This window comes from Lutzomyia longipalpis, chromosome 3 (assembly GCF_024334085.1).
Source record: "Lutzomyia longipalpis isolate SR_M1_2022 chromosome 3, ASM2433408v1".
Taxonomy (NCBI): Eukaryota; Metazoa; Arthropoda; class Insecta; order Diptera; family Psychodidae; genus Lutzomyia; species Lutzomyia longipalpis.
This window is the reverse complement of record NC_074709.1, coordinates 19,969,127-19,992,413: the sequence shown is the minus strand read 5'-3', so window position 1 is coordinate 19,992,413 and position 23,287 is coordinate 19,969,127. Positions and strand designations below refer to the sequence as shown.

Here is a 23,287-nt window from a genome sequence, read left to right as displayed (position 1 = left end):
AAAGAAATCGAGTGTTGAATGGGAAATTGGCGATTCTTGGTGCTTTTTTTTATATTAATTTAAATTTGAAATTTATTGGCAGATATTTAGTGGAATTCTTGCGATTCACATAAATATTAGCTGAAGAATGAAAAAAACGCGAGGGGGGACCACACCACCAACTGAGAGACTTCTTAACTTTTTCTCAATCAAACAAAAATACAACCTTAAAAAAAAAGAAGAAATTTAAGTTGATGCTTTGAAAAGAAAAATTCTCCATCCAAAAAGGAAGGAGTGAGAAAGAAAAGTGTTTCTCACAATATAATATTTGAAACGTACATATAAATGAAATTTACATAAATTCTTGTTCATCAGCATTCCGTTGTTTTATTTCTCACATTTTTCGGTCGTCTTTCTTTTTTAACATTGAACTGAAATACATTTGAGAGGATGCTCAAAGACCCGAAGACATGGATGGAAAAGAGAATGAGAAGAGATGGTTAAATGATGAGAAAGTGGAGGTGATGGTAATATACTGCATACATATTTATTTATTTGCCGTATTATTTGGAAATGCTAGAGCAAAGTGAAAAAAAAAGAGTTTCTTTACGTTGAGTATTTTTTCTTCTTCGAGGGAGAATGTAATCAACTTCTTCTTTAGTTGATTCACAAGAACGCTTCTGCAGCAAATATTTGGATAGTTTATTAAATCTTTTTTTTTACACTGGAAAATTCCTATGTAACATTTTTATACTTCATTTTATTACAGTGTAAAAAAATGCAAAAATTTTGAGTTAAAGTTTTTGTCATAAAATATCGCAAAATGCGTCCACCGCAAGCTTTGTAATCTTCTTTTGTAAAATGCCAAAGAAGGCAGAAAAGTCAGTTCTACAAGAATGAGTTTTCCAACGTAAAATGCATCGAAGAATTTTCCAGTAATATTATTTTTCTTTAATAATTCAACAAATTGGCTTGATTAATTTTGTATAATATAAAATAAATTGTAAAATATTCTTTTAGCGCAATTATTCATGCTTTGCGGAGAAACAAAGTGTTATCAGTGGAGCGAAAGATTAATATTAAAATATAAAACTTCTCTTAGCACTTTTTACATCACTGATCACCATCCTTTCTCTGTTCCGGTTAAACTAGCAGAATGTGCTGTTTGTTTTGACAAAAGAAATGGAACTCGCTATCAGTTGGGTGTGTGAAAGTGGGGCATTTTTGGCTCGTATGACTTTCATTTGTGCACTGCTAATTTAGTGATAAATGTGACGCGCGTTCTGTTTAATGCACATATGGTTGAAATTTTTTCGAATTTTTTTAAAGAAGAATTTTCTAAAACTCATTTTGAAATGAAAATTTATAGTTTTGTAGTGATAAAAGAATATTACACTGCTCTGAAAAGTGTTGGAAAAGCGTAAATCGGCGTAAAGTTGCGTAAAATCTGTGTTTCCTAAAGACAGAAAATTCACAAAGAACTGTGATCCAGACGTAAGGAATTCCAGAATTTAACATGTAAGAAGAGAAAATTTTCATTTTTATATATTTCTAATTTTCCTTATGGAAAATTTACTCAAGATATATTTTTATGCAAGGAAAATAAGCTCTAAAATTAATTTTATTCTTGAGGTCAAATGGGTTAAATCTTTTTTTATAACGGTTTTCAACAGAATTTTTTTGAAAGTAATTTTTTTTTAATGCAAATCGGGATTTCGGGAAGTTTTCTCAAAGAGCTGAAGTAACATAAAAACTTACTACAGTAATTATTTCTAAATATAACTCACAATTATTTTTTTGAAAGTTTTTAATTTTCAACCAAAAAATTTATTACGAAAAATTTTTTTTAGTAAGAAGTAAATCACATTTTTAGGAAATCGATTCAAAGAAATGAAACTGCGTAAAGTATAATTTAAAAACGTTAAAAAGCGTAAGAAATAGATCTTTTTAATTTTATTTAATGTCATTCTTACTGCTTGTACAGACACTCAGTTTTACAAAATTTCTTACATTTTCATGATTCTTACATAATTTTTTCTGCTTATGACGTAATTTTCTAAAAAAACAATTTTACTGTGGCGTAAAAAACATAACCTCAAATTTTATTTTCTTACCAGATTTAATTTTAACGAACACTACTCCTATTATTCAACAAATTAAGAAATTTTAGTATTGAAAAATTAAGTTTTAAAAGAACAAAAGTCAAAAATAATCAGCACATTCGTTTACTTCGTTTTACTCTGCTTGTAGTGAAGCTCCCCTAATATTGGATGAATATTGAAACAAGCCCTGTTAAATAATGCAAATTGTGTTAAAGTGCTTTCTCCTGATTTCCTGATTCTAAATTCCTTTATAATGCAATCTTCAGTGTCTGGAGTCAGTTTAAATTTACTCTGTTGTCACTGAGATGTGTCAAAAGTGACTGAGAGGAGATGAAAAATGGAGGAAATAGTAGCAGATGGCCCCTCTCTGTGCGACAAAGAGCATGATTATTTCCCATGAACTGCAATTAAGTTGTTCTCGAATGTGTGGATGAGATCTCCTTAGCACTTTTGCCATCATGTAGATGAGAATATGGCAATCTCAAATACAAGAGAAGGGAAAGAAGAGAATAAATTGGGTGGCGGGGTTGGATGAACAGTGAGGTCAAGAAGGGGGTGTGTGGTGGAGGGAAAAATGTGCATCGAAAAGGAGATGCGATGAAGTTTGAAAGAAAAAAAAAAGAAAAGATGAGAGAAAGAGAGAAGAAACTCGATGGAATGTCATCGTCTCACGGCGTGGAATTATAATGTGCGGAATTCTTCACAATTCGCTGATAATTTGCATAAAGAAGCGGTGGCTCTTTTAACAGTTATAACTTACGTCTTGTGTGTAATTTAATGTATATAATTCCTTCTACATATTCACTATACGTCTTCTTCTTTTTTTCTCAGTACACTAAGGCTCATTGCAATTTGCTAAAATTGTACTCTTTTGCTGCTTTTTTTCATCCTCCTCTCATCATTTTATACGTTTAATAAAATTGATGTAGGTACATATATTGAAATTCTTGCGGGAAATATCTTTTCTTCCACTCATATTGAAGAGAGTGCAATCATGAAAATGATTTTCGTGATTCGTTGCAAAAGAGAGTTAATTTTTCCTCTTGTCATCGTCTTCTTGTATTTTGCAAAATTCCATTATATTGGTCAAAGTAAAATGATGAAGATGTGCGCGAGAAAATTAAAATAGCGGGAATTTCTTTTCAAACATTTAAATAAACATTCAATGCACGCGCCATATTCTTTTCTTATTCTCTGCTTCTTTTTTTGCTAGAAAAAGCGTAAGAAAGACGTTCTGTATAGAATTAAGAAAATGTTGGCTAAAGTTCACAAGGATACCGATTATAATGCAATTTTGCTCCTACAATGTTGCATGCGTGGTGATGAAGAGATGTAAAATGAAAAATAAAAAAAAGCAAAATTGTATGAATATGAAAATCCCACATGCGTGGAATGTCAGAGAAGAGGTATTTTAAGCACTCTGTGTGTGTAAGAAAATTGCAAGTAAACGAGGTGCAATTTGTGTCAAAATGCTGATTTGCAAAATACTAAACAACGCATGTCGTGAATGTACGATTTGTAACAGTGTAGTACCGTCTCAGACGATGTGTGGTGTGATCTTTTGCGCGTATTAATAGTTAAAAGACGAATGACGATTGAGGGTAATTATTAGACTTTGGGGAAATTTTAGAAATTTACACAAATGTTTGAAGTTTTTCTTCGTCGCGACGCAATCAAGTGTCATTCACATTTCATTTTGCACGTTTGTCGGTTTTTTTTTTGCATATGGCGGGATTGGTTTTTTTTCACTGCAAAATGAAAGCGAAAGTTTTTGGTATTTTTTTTATAATATTGTTCTCAAAATATGCGGGAATTCTGAAGTTAAAGATTGTGACAACGTTAGGCAAAAGGAGCGTCCAAATTAGTCATTTTTGAGTCTCAATAATACAGTTGAGTCTAAATTAGTCATTTTTTGCGTACTAGTAAGATAAATTTGCGCCGTGGTTAGTTTTAAGCAATTCATTCTGAAAAATGACGTTTAAGATTTATTTCTCGTTTCAAATCTCGACAACTGTCAAATGCTTCTGTCAAAATTGACACATAACCATTGTGTTTTCGATCTTTAGATTGTAAGAACTGTTATTTCTAAATATAATTAATAATCTTACTTTATTCTTGCTTCTTTTATTCTAATCATACCAAAAATAGCTGAAAAACAGTATTCCATTCATATAATTTTGACATCTAACAAATGCTTCTGTCAGAATTTGAACATAACCTTATCTGTAACAACTAAATTTGGGTTTCTAATCATTAACTTTTGTTCCCATTCTCACTTTGCTCAGTTTCATTTTATTCTAATGAGAACAATAAATTATTTCCGACTTTGAATTAAATGTCAAACATTGAGAACTGTCAATTACTTTCTGTCAAAATTTAAACCCAACGTATTCTAGATCTGCTTAAAAATCATTTAAAACATTCCGTTAAACATTATCGTCTCTTCTTTACACCATATTCTACGATTTTTTCCTTGTATTCTCATGAGAATAAGTAATAAAAATATAGAATAGAAAAACGTGTGAATTTGCAATCACGCTGGTTAACAGAAAACTTGACAACTTTGTACATTTTGTAAAATATTCCTAAATGCATTTAATTTACTTTTTCTTCGTCACTTCTCCACAGCTGTATAACAATTGAGAACACTTCAATTTGCAATTCAGTCTAAATTTAGACAATATTCGAACTTAGAGGAAGCAAGAGTTTTCAGGAGGTGACGTTTTTTTTGGAATATTTAAAAGCAGTCTGTCTTAATTATTAGAACGACAAAGTATAAAGCAGCCTCAACCGTTAGAAAATGTAAGAAGAGAACGTCAAACGTTAGAATCTATATTATTGGTCTAGGAAAATGGGTTAATTCAGTTAAATATAATTTGACTGTCTGGACTATTTAATGTGGCTTAAGACTCTTCTTTTTGAGAAGTTTTGTGCCAAAGAGACGAAGAAATTGGCACAATTGCCAACAAACCAAAATCGGATCATGCGAGGATGGATGAGATTAAAAAGAAAGTGGAGACGTATGTGAGGATTTTCATACCAAATGTGTGTAAAGAAAGAGAGATGAATGTGTGTGGGATAGAGATGTACAATTTGTGGAAGATTTAGTGTTGTCTCTTTATGTCTGCTGGTGATGGTGGATGACTATATGAGAGGAGGCCCATCAACGGACCCAGACGCACAAAGTACGCGAATTGTGGCAGAAGTTTTGTCTGTGCGAAATGCGAATTTCTTTGGTTTGAGAGAAGATTGAAGAATGACGATAAATTTGGGTGGTTTGAGGAGACGAATTGTGAAGCATACCAAGTAAATTTGTCTCGTCTGATGATGCCATAATATGCGAATTGTTGCTTTTTGAAATTTTCCTTCTGTCTCCGCACACACACACACACGTGGGCATTTTAGTGAAAAAGACGCGGGAATTCTAGTGCAAGAATTTCAAATAACGTTGCACACCATTTAGTTGGAAAATTGAAAAGTATATATAAGCATCGTGCCAAATTTCATGAACGAAACATAATTTTTAATGTTTTATTTTAAATAGTTATAAATGCTCATTTTACAACATGAGAAATGTCTCTTGTTACGTTTATTTCATGAATTTCCTTGATTTTCTTAGGACGAAATGCAAAATGATTTTAACCTATTTGCGGATTACTTTGACAAAATTTAAATGCCATGTCGCCGCCATGTCTTCTTTTTTTTGGTACAGAAAAACAACACCTGAGTTGATTGATGGCGGTGAAAAAGCTCAACGTGTGTGACTCATTTGGAGAAATTGACAAGATGAAAAAGAAGAAAAAAAATGAAGGCTTGGCACGATGAAACATTTTTTTTAGTAGGTCCAATCACGCGGAATATGTTCAAAAGGAATGTTTTAAATAATTTAAAGAATTTTGAGTATTGATAGATTTCATAGATTTGTTTGATATTACGGGTAGATTGTTAAAGAGTTTTAAAAAAATTCTTTAAAATTTTTAATTTTTATCAGTTTTTTATCAAAACACAGAATAGAATGGTCCTCACCGTTCTTTGCATCACGAGAGCCCACTACTACTCTTTTTATTAACTAAGCCTTGTTTTCTACTGTTAAATCTTTCTGCTACATAATAATTTTTAATTATTCTCTGGAGATATTTCCTCTATAACTACTTTCTCACCTTAAGAGATTTTTCTTAAGCTTTTCATGAGAGATTCATGAACAATAATTAATTTAAAATTACTAAAAGTTCAAAATGACCAAAATAGAGCTTGAAAATGCAATTCAAATTAAAATCTCTCCCGTATACATAATTTTCCGTAAATTTTGTGGAAAAGCTTTCTCAAAAGCTCTTCACACATTAAGTATGTCTGTGTGTGTGTTGTTTTGTGGAGTTTTGTTGGAAAAGCTGGCAATGCTTTTTGAGAGTGTATAAGAGGCTGTTGATTAGTATTTACGTGCCCTACACACGAACGCCCACGCCCTTTTGAGGAATACGCGCGGCCCCCATGCGGCGTAAATAGTTGACGGCGACCGTGTCTCAAGTGGGGCGCGTTCGCAAGTCAATGAAAATGGTGAATAGAGAGAGAGTGCGCGCCTATATGTGCGAGAGAGAGCGGTTGAAAAGTGGGGCGATGCCGCCAATGCACGCTCTGGGTCTCGTCGCGTAAAATGAAAAGTGCATTTCATTCACAGAAATATATATACAACACTCTGAACGATCATTGCGATTATAGAGTCGGAACCGCGGCGTCATATCATTTACACTGCTGGACCCCATGAGAGTGATGATCGTGGGCAATACGATGGTGTGTGCGAGACACATTGCCCGGGTACAATATCATTTCAACAAATTCTCAGATAAATACCTACATAAAGGCTGCAATATATGGCGCAGCAACACAGATACTCTCACGAGAGAATTTTTTGAGGTATAAAAGAAGAAGAAAAAAAAAGACCAAAATGATTCGTGGAGATGGGGGCCTTTTTCTTTTGCACTCAACTGTGTGTGCGGTTTTACTTCTCACGATTTATCTCCTCTGGGAGTCTTCGTGGTGCATTGAATGATTTATTTGACTCATTTTCTATATTGTTTTACCCTCATTTTCCCACTCATCATGGCAATTTGTCCCTCTGAAGTTAACTCTTTTGGCGTTTTTTTCTTTTCTTTTTTTTTTTCTTTTTTTTTTTCTTTTTTTTCTTTTTCGTTGTATAATTTAAGTGACTAATTAATTAAAAGAAAATCATCTGGGAAATTGTGGAAAATTAAGAAAAGATTAGAATCTTTTAGAACGGTGTGAATCATCTTTATTGGTTCTAACAGGAGAATTGTAGCTGAAGGAATTAGGAAGCTCTTTTTTTTAAATTCCCTAATACACAGAAAAAAATGATTCCCGCATACAGACTTGAAGGTGTTTGATTCATATATTCACGTGTAAAAATTTTCCTTAATAAATTTTATTGTTTTTACGACATTTTCTGAAATGATTAATGATGTTTGCAAAAGAAAAAAATGGAAAAATAACTAAAATGGAAAAGAAGTCAATAAACAAAGATAAAAGAAATCGATTAACGTGGAATTTATGACGCCATCTGTTATCAGTACAATACAAACTGCGTCACAGAAATACTATTAATTCACAAAGCTATACGCTATTTCCATTTGCATCAAACACTATGAATGCTTGATAAGAATTTTTTATTGAGAAAATATTAAAATCTAAGTCAATTTTCTGAGACAATACATCCCTTAATTATCCCTCAATGGGGGAATTAGCTGTGTTTCTTTCAGACACAGCTTTTGTGTACCGAGCAAAATCGAAAGTCGTCAGATCGGGCTCAAACTTGGGATGAGCACGAATTAGGGTCCCCACATTCCAAAAAACGTATGCGCCAAAAATAAGTTTTTTTCCGGCCGGCCGTCCGGCCGTCCGTAGTATAACGCAAAATTGCGAGAGAACGGTGATAGATAGAGACTTGCGGTAAACGGCAAAGTTTAAATATCGACTGGAAGACATCCGATTATGAGGTCAAATCCACCCCCCCACCCCTCCGTCCGCCATTTTGAATAACCTCAAAACTTTGTTTTCGCTATATCTCATCCGCTATTATAGCTAGAGGGCTGAAATTTTGATATGTTGTAGGGGACATCAAGACCTTTCCAACGATACCTCATTTTCGAAAATCGGTCAAGCCGTTTAGTCAATATGGCCGCCACAATTTTTCATCGAAAATCGACCATAACTCGAAAACGGCTTGACCGATTTTGATCAACCCGGGGTCAAATGAAAGATCTCAACAAACCCTACAACTCTCTAGAACATCCGAAGTTTCAAAAGTGACTGCTAGGGGGCCAAAAATCAAAAACAAAATTTTCGATTAGTTTTCGATGAATATCTCGAAAACGCCATTATCGATTTGATTCATTTTTTGATATGTTGTAGCTGACTATATTATCTAGCTCCATGCCAAAAATGAAGAAAATCTATGTCGCTGTTCTCGAGATATAGCCTTCCAAAGTTGGCATGTCATATCTCGGGTTCTAGAAGTCCGATTTCGATCAACTCAAGCGCAAATGAAAGGTTTCGTGAAGCCCTACAAATGTCTAGAACATTGCAAGTTCGAGAAATGACCGCGAGAGGCGCTAAAGTCAAAATAAATATTTTCGAAAATTTCGAACTCGAATATTTCGAAAATGCCATTATCGATTTACTTCATATTTTAATATATTATAGTTGAGGTTAAGACCTTTCCAACGATAGCTCAAACTCGAAAATCTATGGAGCCGTTCCCGAGATATGGCCTTTTAAAGATTTCTTGGGGGATGACTTTTCAACTTTTCCCGACTTTGCGCGTATTTAAATGAATTCGCGTTCTTGTTTGCTCTCACAAAATTGGTACACTGAAAGAAACACAGCTCTCGTAAGCTTGGTCAGCTTACCCGTACATTTTTTGTGTGTGTAAAAACCCACAGAAAGATCACAAAAGTCAAATTGTGAGTGCATAAGAAATGATGTATTTGAATTTAATGAGCTTATAAAAGTTCTTTTTAACTTTCTTATAGTAACGTAAATTGCTTGTGACTTTTGGCTGCGTATTAAAGTTCCCGTGAAAGTTTCCCGAAAACTTTCTCATACACTAATTTTATTAAAAACTTTTCTTATGGATTGTTTTCGTTTTTCTTTATAAATTTTTTTTTGGAGAAAAATTTTCAATTTTTGGTATTTTAAACGCCTTTTAACGTGATTTTCTGTGTAGGAGATGTAAAAAATGTGGCAAATTGAGATGTAAGACATAAAACTTTTCTCGCTATATGGAGAATTAATTGGAAATATGACTCGGAGGAAGTTGAGTAATGTAGAAAATATTTTACAAGTGTTTCATTCATTTTGAAATTCCTCTCCCTTTTCAATCTGAATCATTTTTTTTTCTCTATAAGTTCATGGAAATTTTATTACGAATTACTTTTGCCTTAGAGGTAAATGTATGTATTTGTATTCACTCACAGAAGAATTTTGTGAATGGTTTTTGCTATGCCTTTAACAACATAATGCGTAGGTTAGTGTGGAGGTGGATTTATGTTTATTTTTCTTGCTTGCTGGAAGTTATTTGTAATCTATTTTTTATACGTTTATTAATTGAGGGCAAAGAGAGGAAAATTATTGCATATTTAGATTATTATTTTATGATGAAATAGACAAAAAATTGAATTTCCCATCAGATGTCGCTGCAACTCCTGGCCCTCTAGTGGGAAAATAAATTTTGTGATTCATTGTAACATGCATTCTTTTCAAAGAATTTTTCCTGGCTGTCATTTTAATTATTTTCTTTAACATATTATTATGGAATGAAGAAGAAAAATAATCCAATTTTTGTTTGTTCAAAAACATATTATGCAAAATTTTCCATTAGATGTCACTGCAAAACTACAAGCCCCCTAGCGGTAAAACAAATCTTTCACAAATATTTTATTTGCATTAAAATGATAAAATAAACCAAAACATTTTGCACATAATCATATTGCAAAGCTTCTAAACTTCTAAAATCTCAAAGGAAAACCAAATTTTTCCCACAGATTTCTATTATGCTTCAAAAAACAAACAAAAAAAGGTTTGGATGTTCCTTTCTACTAAAATTCAACTTCATTTAAAGTCTTTTGCAGTAATTGGGTGGATTGTTTCATTTTCCCTTTTTCTCTTCTTCTCATCTAATTCTATTAAAAATGAGTGTAGAATGTTCAGTGACTTTTTGGAGGGAGCCGCAGTGAATGTGTTTTTAGCTCGGAGTATTTTTTGTTATCTAAAAATCTAACAAATAAAATACATTCAAGAGTAAAAGAACTATGGATAGCTTTATTATTTTCCCACGCTTTAGTCGCCAAATAAGAAAAAAAATGTGTATATTTATCAAAAGGCAAAAATGTACAATTCAATGTGGTTTATATGTATGCGCAATAAATATGTGTTGAAAAATAAAATGAATATGTGGGGCGCGAGCATAAAGTGTGTAAAAGTGTTATATAGAAGATTCCAAAATGAATTTTCTGTAGGTAATACTTTTTCTGACTCTTTCACAGTGGTTTTTCTCTCTCTTTCCAAATACAACGGCTTTTACATTGTAATAATAGCAAAGCGTAAAGAGTGAGTAAATTTAAATTGGGTTGGTTGACTTTTCGTGAATGGTTTATGTTTTTTTCGATATATAGTAAGTTTTTTTTAAATGTTGGTTCACCTCAGTTTGTGGGTTTGGAATTTTCGTGTAAAATATCTTCGTACAAGTTGAAGTTTTTTCTCAGTGTATTGACAAAAAATTGTGAAATCGTACAAGATTTATTTGCAAATCTAAATTAAATGCCACCTGCTTAGAAAATTTTAGAATTACGCCAAGATATAAAATAATTAAGCAAAAAATACTTTATTCGGTTCTTTTTTGATATGAAGAATTGGAAATATTTCATTTGTAGGAAAAGAAAAGAAAAACTTGAGGTTTTTTTTTGGGTTTCTCAAACCCTAAGAATGTCTGGAAAAGTTTCCATTACCCTTAGAGAAAAATGAGAAAGGATATAAAAGTTGTAAGCGCGTGAAACTTTTCCACTCATCCTTCATTGCAATACTTTGGGAAGTAAAGTAATCCCAATATATTGTTTATTATATATGTATAAAATCACAACGTGTGTACTGTACATAGTACAAACTTGAAGCTGATATAGTATTTCTTAGGTCTTATAAATTTTTTATTAAATTACATTTCTTAAAAAAAATGATTTTATTTGACCTTTTTACAGTAGGTATTCTATTAGGTTTTCTTCTTCTTCTTTTTTTTCTTTTGCAAACAGTTAGAAAATGAATATTGACACATTGATGACAATTTGACGTTCGGAACTGAAAGTTCGTTCTCATTTCAATACGCAGTAATGAATTGACATTCAATATGCATTTTATAAGCAATCCTAATTAATTTCTTAAGTGATTTTGAACGATTAATGCTTAGAAATCGTTTGAAATTTTTATTGAATCAAAGAAGAAGATGCAAACAATTCTTTTTCTTATATCTGAAAACGTCTAGAAATGTCGAAAGCTCTGATTTAAAATTGTAAGAATTTATTTGAAGTGTTCTACTAATTACTGCCTAATGCTCGCTATGTAATTTTCAATCGTTTTTCTAAGATTTTCTTTTACTTTTCCAAAGATTCTAATACTTTGAGATGATTTTTTCAAATAAAACTTCAACCCTTTATCATGGATAAAGTTCAGCAAAGCCTCTCACCTCTCGAAGTACTTATTGAAGAAAGTTCACTCACCATGTGGGGAGATTATAGTAAGAATATCCGAGTTCCGGAAATCATCTCTTCAATATATGAGTTTGGGTTTGAATTTCATATACATATAAGAACTGATTGATTGAAAATCATAGTGGATTATTTCATATGTGGCAGCATGAACGATTATAATTGAATAAAACCTTGCGAGTTTCTCGTTCGTTCATCCCCCCAGAATATTATTCGATTTATTATATTTCGATAAATCTATTATGTGACTATATTGTATATAATTGTTGGTACTTTTAGGTTCCCTTTTCGCAATAAAGGGAGTAAAGTTGTAATTAATGGTAATACAATCAATCTCTTGTAAAACAAAATTTCAACATTAAATTCATTAAATTGGGCATGATTGAAAGTCAAAAAAAAATAGTAATAGCAAAATATTGCATTAAAAGGGGCTTTTATAATTTTTTTAATTGAATTTTCATATCATTTTTCATTTTATTCGGGATAAATGAAGAGCGAGAGAAGGAGAGCCATACGTTCTATTGAGATTTAATAAAATGTTATTAAGAGTAATAAATTGTTCGTCTTCATTGCACCAATTAGTCAACGATTAATTTTTCTCACAATTAATTTTAAAATAGTGCAGTACACTCATCACTCGCCAATTGTTTTTTTTGTTGTTGTATTTCACTCGTGAGTAACTCATTCATTCATTTATATTACTACACCCATTCATTCATGAGTAAGGCTAGTTTTTTTTAGTGCTGTAAAGCCCCATCATTCTCAATAAACTTAAATACTCATGATCAATTCTGTGGAATTTTACAAACCGCGTTGAAAGTAATAATATATACTGAAAAAAAACACCAAATGAACATCTTTTCATCATGTTACTCACTATCAAACTATTTCATAGAGCAAAATAAGACGGGGGATTGTGTGTAGTGAATGAAGGTGACGACATGATGTGTAGTGGGGAAGTGAATAAAATTCTTCACATTCGCGCCTTCCATTTCATGATGCAATTCATGAAATATTTGCTCGATGATTCGACGTTATATAGCAACAAAAAAAAAGCAGCCACAACAATTTATTGGAATTTGCAATTAAAGATTTATAATATTTTTCGTCAAATTACTCTTCAACCTTGCTCTTTGCTTCTTTGACGCGCGGGCAAGCTATTGCATTTCATCGAAAAAGCAATATATTTTGAAAAGTCATACGCTTACGTAAGCAATATACTTTTCATATATACAAATAAATTCCATGGAAAAGAGAGTTCTTTTTTCTGCTGCAGCAAATGGAAAACATGGGTGGGGGAATATTAACGTATAAGGTGATATGTATATAAAAGTCAACGTGCAGTATAAGCTGTATATGCAAGTGAATGCAGAAAATACTTGGAAAACTAATTAGCAAACATGCGCATTATTTGCTGTCGTCATTTCTGCAAATGGTAGGAGATTATTAATACCAGATTCCTCCAGTTCTTCTTCTCTATATCTTCCACTATACATACATAATGCAATATGTATAAAGTGGTCTAATTGTTGTATCTTTTTACTATTATTTTAACTTATCATTGCATCTAACAATTACCATATAGCTAACAATGTATGGAATGGAAGATAAAGTTAGTGGGATTCTAGATTAAAGATTCTGTAGCTGGATTCTCTCCAGCTGCAGATAAAACACTCAGCAATGTTTTCACAGAAACACAACATGAAAATTTCATGAAATTGTAGAAAATCTTGTAGGAAAGACGTATAAGAAGCTTGTGTTTCACGTTAGAATCTAACCAAGAAAGTTTGATATTTTTTAGCTTCTTTTTGGATTGTCTAAGAATGTCTATTAGATGGTTTAAAGACATCCTAAATTGATTTAAAAGAATAAATTGTGGTATAGTCATTAATGAAAATTTAAATCAATAAGCTACATTAACGGCTATTTTATTTAAATCAGCAGCTTTTGACAATTTGTTTGTGCAATTCTAACGTATGACATTAATTTTAAGAACGTTTTAAAATTTAATTTTTAAATCATTTATGGTGCTATGCAGGAAAAGAATGTCGAGAAAAACTGATCATGACATTTTTTCCTGACATTTTTTTTCATTCCATCTCACTCCCACTAATGTATTTTTCTATCTTTCATCTTTCTCTCACGCATGTTTCCGGCATCTTTTTTTTTCATGGCATGCTTTTTTTCTTGCGCACAACTGTTTTTATTTCCTTGAATTTTCTCAACATTTGGGGATATTTTTCCATTGTTGGCGCCAATTCTTATGGCAAATCCCCTGCATAGTGGCGCCAAATTGAAATAGTGCGGGAAATAGACAAACTTATCCTTTGTGGCAATCACAAAGAGAAATTTCAAATAAAATACAGTTGTTGCCAAGAGATAGAAGAAAAGAGGTCCCGCCCAATTAATTCCAAATAAATCAGTCTTTCCCCAATTTCCCAATTTTCTTTCTGTGGCCTAAGTGTGGGAAAATCCCCAGTTTGTGTGTGCTGTGCCTGATGAGTTCAAAGTGCCACTGTACCTGAGAAAACCCAGAGGATCTACAAGAATTTGGCAGCCTCCAGCAAAGGAATTCCGGCGTCATTCGAACCGGAGGAAAGCTCCAATAAATTGTATTTTCTCATTAAAGGTACTCATTCACACTCCATTCACACTTCATGCACATCCCATTCACGCACGCAGGCATTCTGCATTCATTCCTATTCTCTGCTATCTCATTCTTAAGGTACGTGGAGGACAGTACAGGAGAGGAAGAAGGGAAAGGGAAAGGAGACGGTCATCCAATTCTAATTATTCTTCTTTATCGTATCATTCTTAAGGTAACATCCCAACAATTGGTCATTCGAACCGGAGGAAAGCTCCAATAAATTGTATTTTCTCATTAAAGGTACTCATTCACACTCCATTCACACTTCATGCACATCCCATTCACGCACGCAGGCATTCTGCATTCATTCCTATTCTCTGCTATCTCATTCTTAAGGTACGTGGAGGACAGTACAGGAGAGGAAGAAGGGAAAGGGAAAGGAGACGGTCATCCAATTCTAATTATTCTTCTTTATCGTATCATTCTTAAGGTAACATCCCAACAATTGGTCCTTCGACAGTGTTCACCAGCGGCGGTACAGAAGCCATCAAATCCTCTGCCGCCGGGCTTAGAGCATCCAGTGAGTGCCAGTGACTCCAAGAAGCCCGTGACTGTCAGCATAGCCTCAAGCGATGAGTACAAATCGGCGTGGTGCTGCCTTGCTAGAATTGCACAGGATGAAGGCCGCCAGAATCAAAAGGACTGTGGACAAGTACACGCATGATCTCTCCCTGCTCACTCTTCCCTGTGCTCTTGGTGAAATTGAAGACAGTTTGAGCACAATCCCAAAGTTGCGTGAGATGTTCAGCCAAACGATTGAGCATCACGAACATTCTTCATGGGAAAGAGGGAGACAATCACATGAATTCCACGACATCCTGGAGGATTTGGACTCCTGTGAGCATCAGTTGGCATCCCTTTGCACGCACACGAAGCTACTCCATGTCAAAGGCAACAGCATCACGGAGGTATTCACGTCATTGCAGCTCAAGCTGGATGAAATGCAACATAAACGTGAGGTACAACGGCAATTGGCACATGAAATGCTGGAAGAAGAACGCGAAAGGAATCATCGACATTTTGAAGCTAATTTACTCACTTTGGCTTCAAGGATTCGGTGGCAAGGAATGTCCAGCTCGCAAAACATCATCAGCCCTCCCGCGGGTTCGGAGATGCTTGAAATTGCCAAATCCGACAAACCTCCAATACCCTTTAAACATCCGGAGATGAAATCCAATCCGTCAACCCAAGCAGCACCAAACTGGTCAGAAAAGTTGTCGGATGCGACCTCATCGTCTACATTAGCTACTGCGAGATTCCCATCTGCGAGCAGTGGCAATTACAACCATCATTCAATCAATTGCCTGAACCCAAGGCATTCTAAGGACTTGTGGGAATCATCATGTTGCAATTGTTGCGGAGAATTGCACATCATTTGGTTCCATTGGGCATTCCATCCGGAAGCACTTCAGAATGATGCAACTCGTCCCACAAACCATGCACTGAATAGCCCAAGTCCACTCACAACAATCCCTGAGACACTATCTTCATCACTTCAGCCACAAGACGCGATTCAATATGCCCTCTGGAACTGGCCATTTACTCACGGTGTTCTACTTGGGATGCGATATCACGGCGGGTCGGTGTTGGATGAGTTTGTGATCTCACGTAAGCAAAGTCAAATACATAACCTCACTTTGGGCAAGTCCGGAAAGTCAGTGATGGGGCGTTTGGCAATCATCCCCCACAGTCTGCTGGGCCTGCGGGAACTCATCACATTCGCATTGGATTCCCCCCGCAGCCCTCTTCCATGCTCATTGGACATTGAGGAAGCTGATCCCGCTCAGCACCAAACCATTAAATCAAACGACAGAGTTTATGACTCAAACAATCATGTTTCTCGGAGATTTATTCAATTCCGGATGCTCACAATGGACAATAGAGGGAAGCTTTTGGTGACGTTTGGAGCTCCTCAGAATGGTGAGAACTTGTTGACATTCCCGTGCATGTCGGCCAATCCCTACAGCGGTTTATGCGGCGACACAAATGCGTCAGATGGCCAACATGGAAATCTCAACCTTTATGGGCTTTTGGACACACCTGGAAACTGCCTCAACTTAGTACACCAATCCGTGCGGATTCCTGTGCTGCAGGAACAGCAGGATACCCACAGAGAATACATCGGGATTCATCTCGGGAACAATCAGAAGTCGCCCAGCAAAACATTGCGCAGTTCGTGTGTTTCTGTGGATGACAAAGGAATTATGCAATTAGATGTACTACCCATCAACGCGCAATTTCACACAGGTAACGATTATCCAATGATCTTACCTGGTGGATCATTTCCAAGGTGGATTTTGCGCAATTTACACCTGTTCCGGTGGCACACAACATTCATTTACACGCCCATGAGTTCACGTCACAAATCGAATCCCAATTTCGAATGGGGTCGGATAATTGTGGACGATGTCCGAGGAGGTGTCGTGCGTTTCCACCAAAATTCACAAGCCCATAACATCAATTTGAGCATGTCCGGAAGGTCAATGATGGGGCGCTTTGCACTCATCCCCCACAATTTGACTGGTCTGCGGGAACTGGTCACGTCCGCATTGGAATCCCCCCGCAGCCCTCTTCCTTACTCATCGTACTTTGAAGTTCCTGGTCCCGACCAGCAGACAGAGGATGAAAGCAGTCAAATGAAAGGCAAATCAAAAGGGACTGTTTTCCTCATTTATTTGCCATGCACGGAAACAGTGTGTCAATTTACATCCATCACAACTGCAACCAGGCAGCTCTTTTTCCCGGAATGGCGATTGCATTCAACTCCCGGAATGGGAAAGATGTCTCAGCTCAGCTTCGTGGTGATGTGTTCCGGACGATTGGAGTTGTGGAGTTCTGCGCGAGATCCAGCCAAAATTAACATCCCGTGCTGTTGGAGAAAAGTGTGTATAAAGTGGCAATTCAAATCTCCTGCTGATTGCAAGGTCTTTGTGAGGCATCGTCTTACCGTGATCCCACAACTGACAGCGACTGGGAATTTGAGATACCTGCACACAACACGAAATCCAGCAGATTGTGTATCAAGTGGCATCTCCGTGGAAGATCTCCTCAATTTCTGGCTCTGTTGGACACACAAGAGACGGCTGAAATTATCCCCTGAAGCCTGGTGGAGGAACATCTGCGTGAGACCCTCTCAGCTGTGTATCATCACATCTGCAGTTTGCTGGACTGGATGGATGGAATCCCGTGAGTATCCGACAGTAAACTCTAACCTTTATTCGTCTATTCGAAGGGTTGCAATCAGAAATATGCGCTTCGGCAGCAATTGCAAGCGCCCAGCAGTCCCAATGCCAGCTGGACTGCCACAACTCGATGATGTCAGACGATCAGAATCGACTCCGGCAGGGATGGAACAGCGGGAAGTTCACAATGATGAGAAGAATCTTTCCGTCTGCATCCCAACTTTGACGTTGATTCACGGAAATTTACAATGTAAACACCAACCCATTCACGGACCGAACGTGCTGTGGGAAAACTTCCGAGGACATGTCGCAGCTGTCTGTCAATGCTGTGGAATCGGAAAGGTGCGCAAGGTTTACAAGTTGATTGCACGAGGAGTGCATGAGAGGACTTTTCGCCACCTGGAAGGATATCCATTGCAAGACAGGAAGTCTCGGAGATGCACAAGGATGCAGGAATTTCCCCCCGCAGTGTGTTGGCGCCAATTCTTATGGCAAATCCCCTGCATAGTGGCGCCAAATTGAAATAGTGCGGGAAATAGACAAACTTATCCTTTGTGGCAATCACAAAGAGAAATTTCAAATAAAATACAGTTGTTGCCAAGAGATAGAAGAAAAGAGGTCCCGCCCAATTAATTCCAAATAAATCAGTCTTTCCCCAATTTCCCAATTTTCTTTCTGTGGCCTAAGTGTGGGAAAATCCCCAGTTTGTGTGTGCTGTGCCTGATGAGTTCAAAGTGCCACTGTACCTGAGAAAACCCAGAGGATCTACAAGAATTTGGCAGCCTCCAGCAAAGGAATTCCGGCGTCATTCGAACCGGAGGAAAGCTCCAATAAATTGTATTTTCTCATTAAAGGTACTCATTCACACTCCATTCACACTTCATGCACATCCCATTCACGCACGCAGGCATTCTGCATTCATTCCTATTCTCTGCTATCTCATTCTTAAGGTACGTGGAGGACAGTACAGGAGAGGAAGAAGGGAAAGGGAAAGGAGACGGTCATCCAATTCTAATTATTCTTCTTTATCGTATCATTCTTAAGGTAACATCCCAACATCCATGAAAAAGTGAAAATGGGCTTTGCTGAAGTGTTCTCAGTGTCAGGAAAGCAGTGAAAAGTAGAAATTTATGGTTATTTAGCGGCCAATTATGTGAAAATGTGCGAAGTGAACAATCAAAACATTCTTTCCCTGACCAATTTTTACGGGATTCTTTTTCGGATTTTCACCACACAAATCACTTCCTGCGGGTTTTTTGGACCTTCCTACAGGTCATCTGCACACGGAAGGTTTGTGTGGGGTCAGGGGAATGCTTCTTGGGTGGTGGAATCCCACCTGAACGCGGAAAGACTGGTCCGGGAGTGAATGTTTTGCTGTAGAAACTGCACAGTTTTCACTTATTTGGCCGATAAATACCTACGATTTTCCACTTTTCACATTTTCACAGGCACTTAGAACACTTCCACAAGTCTCTTTTCACTTTTCCCGAGCTAAAATATCACAATTTACAGAGAAAATTGACGAAAACTAAGAAACGTGTTGACTTCGCAAGAGCTTGAAAAAGAATGTCGCAGGAAGATGTTTTTTTCTGACATTCTTTTTCCAGCTCTTGTGAAGTCAACGTGTTTGTTAGTTTTCTCTGCAATTTTCTCTGTAAATTGTGATATTTTAGCTCGGGAAAAGTGAAAAGCGACTTGTGGAAGTGTTCTAAGTGCCCGTGAAGGTGTGAAAAGTGGAAAATCGGGGGTATTTATTGTCCAAATAAGTGAAAACAGTGAAGTTTCGACAGCAAAACAGTCATTCCCGGACCAATTTTTTCTGCGTTCAGGTGGGATTCCACCACCCAGGAAGCATTTTCCTGCCCCCCACACAGACCTTCCTTGTTGCAGATGACCTGTGGGAAAGTCCAAAAAACCTGCAGGAAGTGAGTTGTGTCGTGAAAATACAGAAAAATATCCCGTAAAAATTGGTCAGGGAAAGAATGTTTTGATTTTTCACTTCGCGCATTTTCACATATTTGACCGCTAAATGACCATAAATTTCCACTTTTCACTGCTTTCCTGGCACTGAGAACACTTCAGCAAAGCCCATTTTCCCTTTTTCATGGAAAAATATCCCCAAATACTGAGAAAATAATACGAAATGAAAAACATGTTGAGTGCACAGAAAAGAATGATGAAAATGTCGGAAGCATGCGTCAGAGAAAGACGAAAGATACAGAAATACATTAGTGGGAGTGAGAGGGAATGACAAAAAATGTCAGGAAAAAATGTCATGATCATTTTCTCTTGACATTCTTTTCCTGCATAGCACCATTATGTATTTTTATTTCCACCATTCTTTTTTTCTAACATTTGTCATTTCTATCCTAACGCTTGACGTTTCATTTTTTTAATAGTAATTTAGGTTTTTAGAGTCTGAAACTCCTATTATAGATTTTCTTCATGGAGTTTTTTCTGTTTGTTTAACGGAATCCTTTTTTTTAACATTTGACATTTATTTTTCCGACATTTATCGTATCTTTTCTAACGTTTGTTTTATTAAATACTTGAAAGGTTTTTTTAAATTGTTTTATAGATTTTTTTTAGCTTGGCATTCTCTTTCCTAACGTTTGAAGTCTTTATTACTAAAGTTTGACCTTTATTATTTGACTTCTTTCTTTAAAATGTTTGAAAATCTTCGTTTATTTTTTTTATTTATCCCCGTTCTTTAAGAAAATGCAATAAATTGAACATTTAGAGTAAAATCTCTAATTGGATCATTTGAAAAATCTTCAAACGATTGAAAATTTAATCTCTTATCTATATAATTCGTATTAAGTGATTATCAATTAACTACTTCAATGATGGAAACTATATGACCATTATGAACAATTTTGTACACATACTCAGGGAAATTTCCACTCATATGCTCAACAATCTTCAATCTCTCTGGCACAGCATCACCGCACTTAATACTATTATTATTATTGAGTGTTCTCCTACCCAAAATGGTGAGGCATTTTGCTTATGTCCACACACTGACGTCACTCGTGCACTTTGCACTCGCCACAATGATAAAAGCTCTCCTAAATGGGCGATTCTCTTTGCGTGCGCGTCGAAAATGATCGCAAAATGAGCAATATGAGTGATAAAAAGTGGAATAATAAAAGACAAATTTTACTTTATATACATATTTATGTATATAGAGTGTCTAATGCTGGGGCAATATTCATACTCTTGTTTTTAATTTATTATCATCCCAAACGGCCCTCCTGCGTATACATTCAGCAATATTTTGCGTGACTTTTTTTGTGTGCCTCCATCTTGTTCTCTCGCAATTCCACTGACATTTTTGATAAGCTTGAAAGCAAGAAAAAAATCGAATAATTTCTTCGAGATATTTTTCATGTCATTCATAATAAAATAGACAATTTGCCATGGAGATGCGCCCGTATAGAAGCTCAAGAAGAGAGTAAAAAAAAAGAATGCAAAACGGCGCGCGAGCTCTTGTGAAGACACTCAATTAACACCACAATAACATTTTTATGGGGAGTTCATTGGTGAAAACACAAGAAGTGCATTAAAATGCTCGATTTATTTATCCTTCTTTATTTTTAATGTATTTTATATATACTTTTATAAACACCTCGAAACGTTCTATCGAATGCATTATTGAGCTTGAAGGTTAGACTCAAATCAATTTAGGACAGTGTCGTGTGAATGCAATTCTATTTGCTTGCAGCTCAGTGATTGTTTTGTGTTGCAGCAAAAAGCACAGCTGAGAGTATTTATTGGTTAATATTGAAAGTTGTATTACAAATTATCTAAGAGACTTCTGTGTGGGGAGATCTTCGTTTTGATATTTCCAATAAATATCTATAATGGAATTGATGATGGAGCTTTTAGAAAAATATAAAATGTTTAAGTATTTAGCTATTCTGATAGTTCGATTTGGAAGAGTTTTTTGTTATAAAATTTCTAATACATTTGAAATAAAACGATTCAAAATCGATCTGTCAGTTTGACGTGAATTTTTGACAGTTAGACTTTTGACAGTTGAACTTTTGACAATTTTTGACAGTTTTGACTTTTTTTGACAGTTGGACTTATTCAAGTTCTTATTTATATTTTTTAATAATTATGCACCATTTAAAGATCTTTTTAAAGCAACTTTAACATTTTTATCCTTATTTAATTTTCATTTAATGAACTTTAAAACATTTCCTTACACGTACAAACATTTCTAAGTTTCTCACGACAGTTGTATTGCTATATTGAGTTTTTCAGGAAATTTCTCAATTGTATCCAATTGAGTTTTCATCGTACATATCTCTAACTTCACAATATAATGTGCAAAGAAGAAGTTAAGAATCAATCCTCTTGGGTAATTTCTTCCGTTAAAAGTCTCAATGGAGGGTGGAAAATGAAAATGCCTGAAATAGAGGGAATCACCTTTTTTTTCTACTTCCTTCACATGCTTTCATCTTCTATTTTCTCTATATTCCCAATGAACTTTCAATATATATATATAGAGAGATGGAGAAAATAGAAAGGAAGGGAGGGAGGAGGGAATATATGTATGTAGTAAAAGGCAAGTTAGAGATGGAAAAGATGGGTAAAAGATATTTCTTGAATGTGCCGGGAAGATGAGAAAAGCAATAAAGTTCTTCGTCCTTTTACTGGCGGCGCACACACTGGCTTTTCTCTCTTACATTGGAATGATTGTGTAGGAAGGGATGGGGGATATGGGGGGGAATTCTATCACGTTCCCCAACATATCACAGTGTGTTAAATTTAAAATTATTTTACGAATGCTACTTGACTGCCTTTTTTCTTCTTTGGATTCTTTTCCCTTCTTCCCTTTTTTCATAAGGAAATTCCCACTGGTGTCACCATGAAGATTATACTGGGCAAAGGGGGTGGGGAAAGTTAGTGACACAGAGAGAACAGAATGAGATTTTCTCAAGCAGTTTGCGAAATATTTATGAATATTAATACTTGCAGTGTGCAAATAAAACCACCCTTCTCACAGACCAAGAGGGAGGTGGTTGTATTCTCTCGTCTTTTCCGTTATGCCTTTATGGTGCTTAAGCCTTTAATGAATTTAAATTTATATTTGTTTGATGTTGAAAGTAATTTTGAAAATTCCTCTTGACACTTGTGTTTGACAGTTATTTATTATATCTGTCAAAAAAATATTAATTTTCTGGTCAAATTTGTTGTAGTTTAACGACTTTTTGTCTTTTTATATTAGAAAGAATCATTTATTTTTGGTACTTACTGCTTAGATACGTAAACAAAATTGAATTAAATCATATTGAAATAGCAAAAAAAAATATCTTTTGACATTTCTCATTGACATTTGTTTATAATCTGTCAAATTTTCCGTTAAAAAACAAATATGACATTAAACGAATTATTTCTAAAATAAACTACATTTAATGTCTTTATGAGATAGTTTTGTACATAATTTTATTTAATTTTCCTGAAATCCAGCTGTCAAAAAGTTTTGTCAATTTTTCTGCTAATAATTTAAATCTGACATTTAACGAATTAATTCAAATTTTTAAAACATTTAACTTAACGCATTATTTAATATTTTCTGTTTTATATTTCTGGATAAAAAAA

The 23,287-nt window shown here is 35.2% G+C and overlaps 1 protein-coding gene and 1 long non-coding RNA gene across 2 annotated transcripts in view; one reads left to right on the top strand and one right to left on the bottom strand.

Annotated features, from left to right (window-relative positions):
* Positions 1 to 23,287, top strand: part of LOC129792516 (uncharacterized) — a 119,258-nt gene that overhangs the window by 76,418 nt on the left and 19,553 nt on the right. The window lies entirely within an intron of this gene.
* On the bottom strand, positions 16,311 to 16,934 carry LOC129792528 (uncharacterized). The gene is made up of 2 exons (XR_008750814.1): positions 16,767 to 16,934; positions 16,311 to 16,679 (listed from the first exon to the last, which is right to left on the bottom strand). It is a non-coding gene; the product is annotated as an uncharacterized LOC129792528 (long non-coding RNA).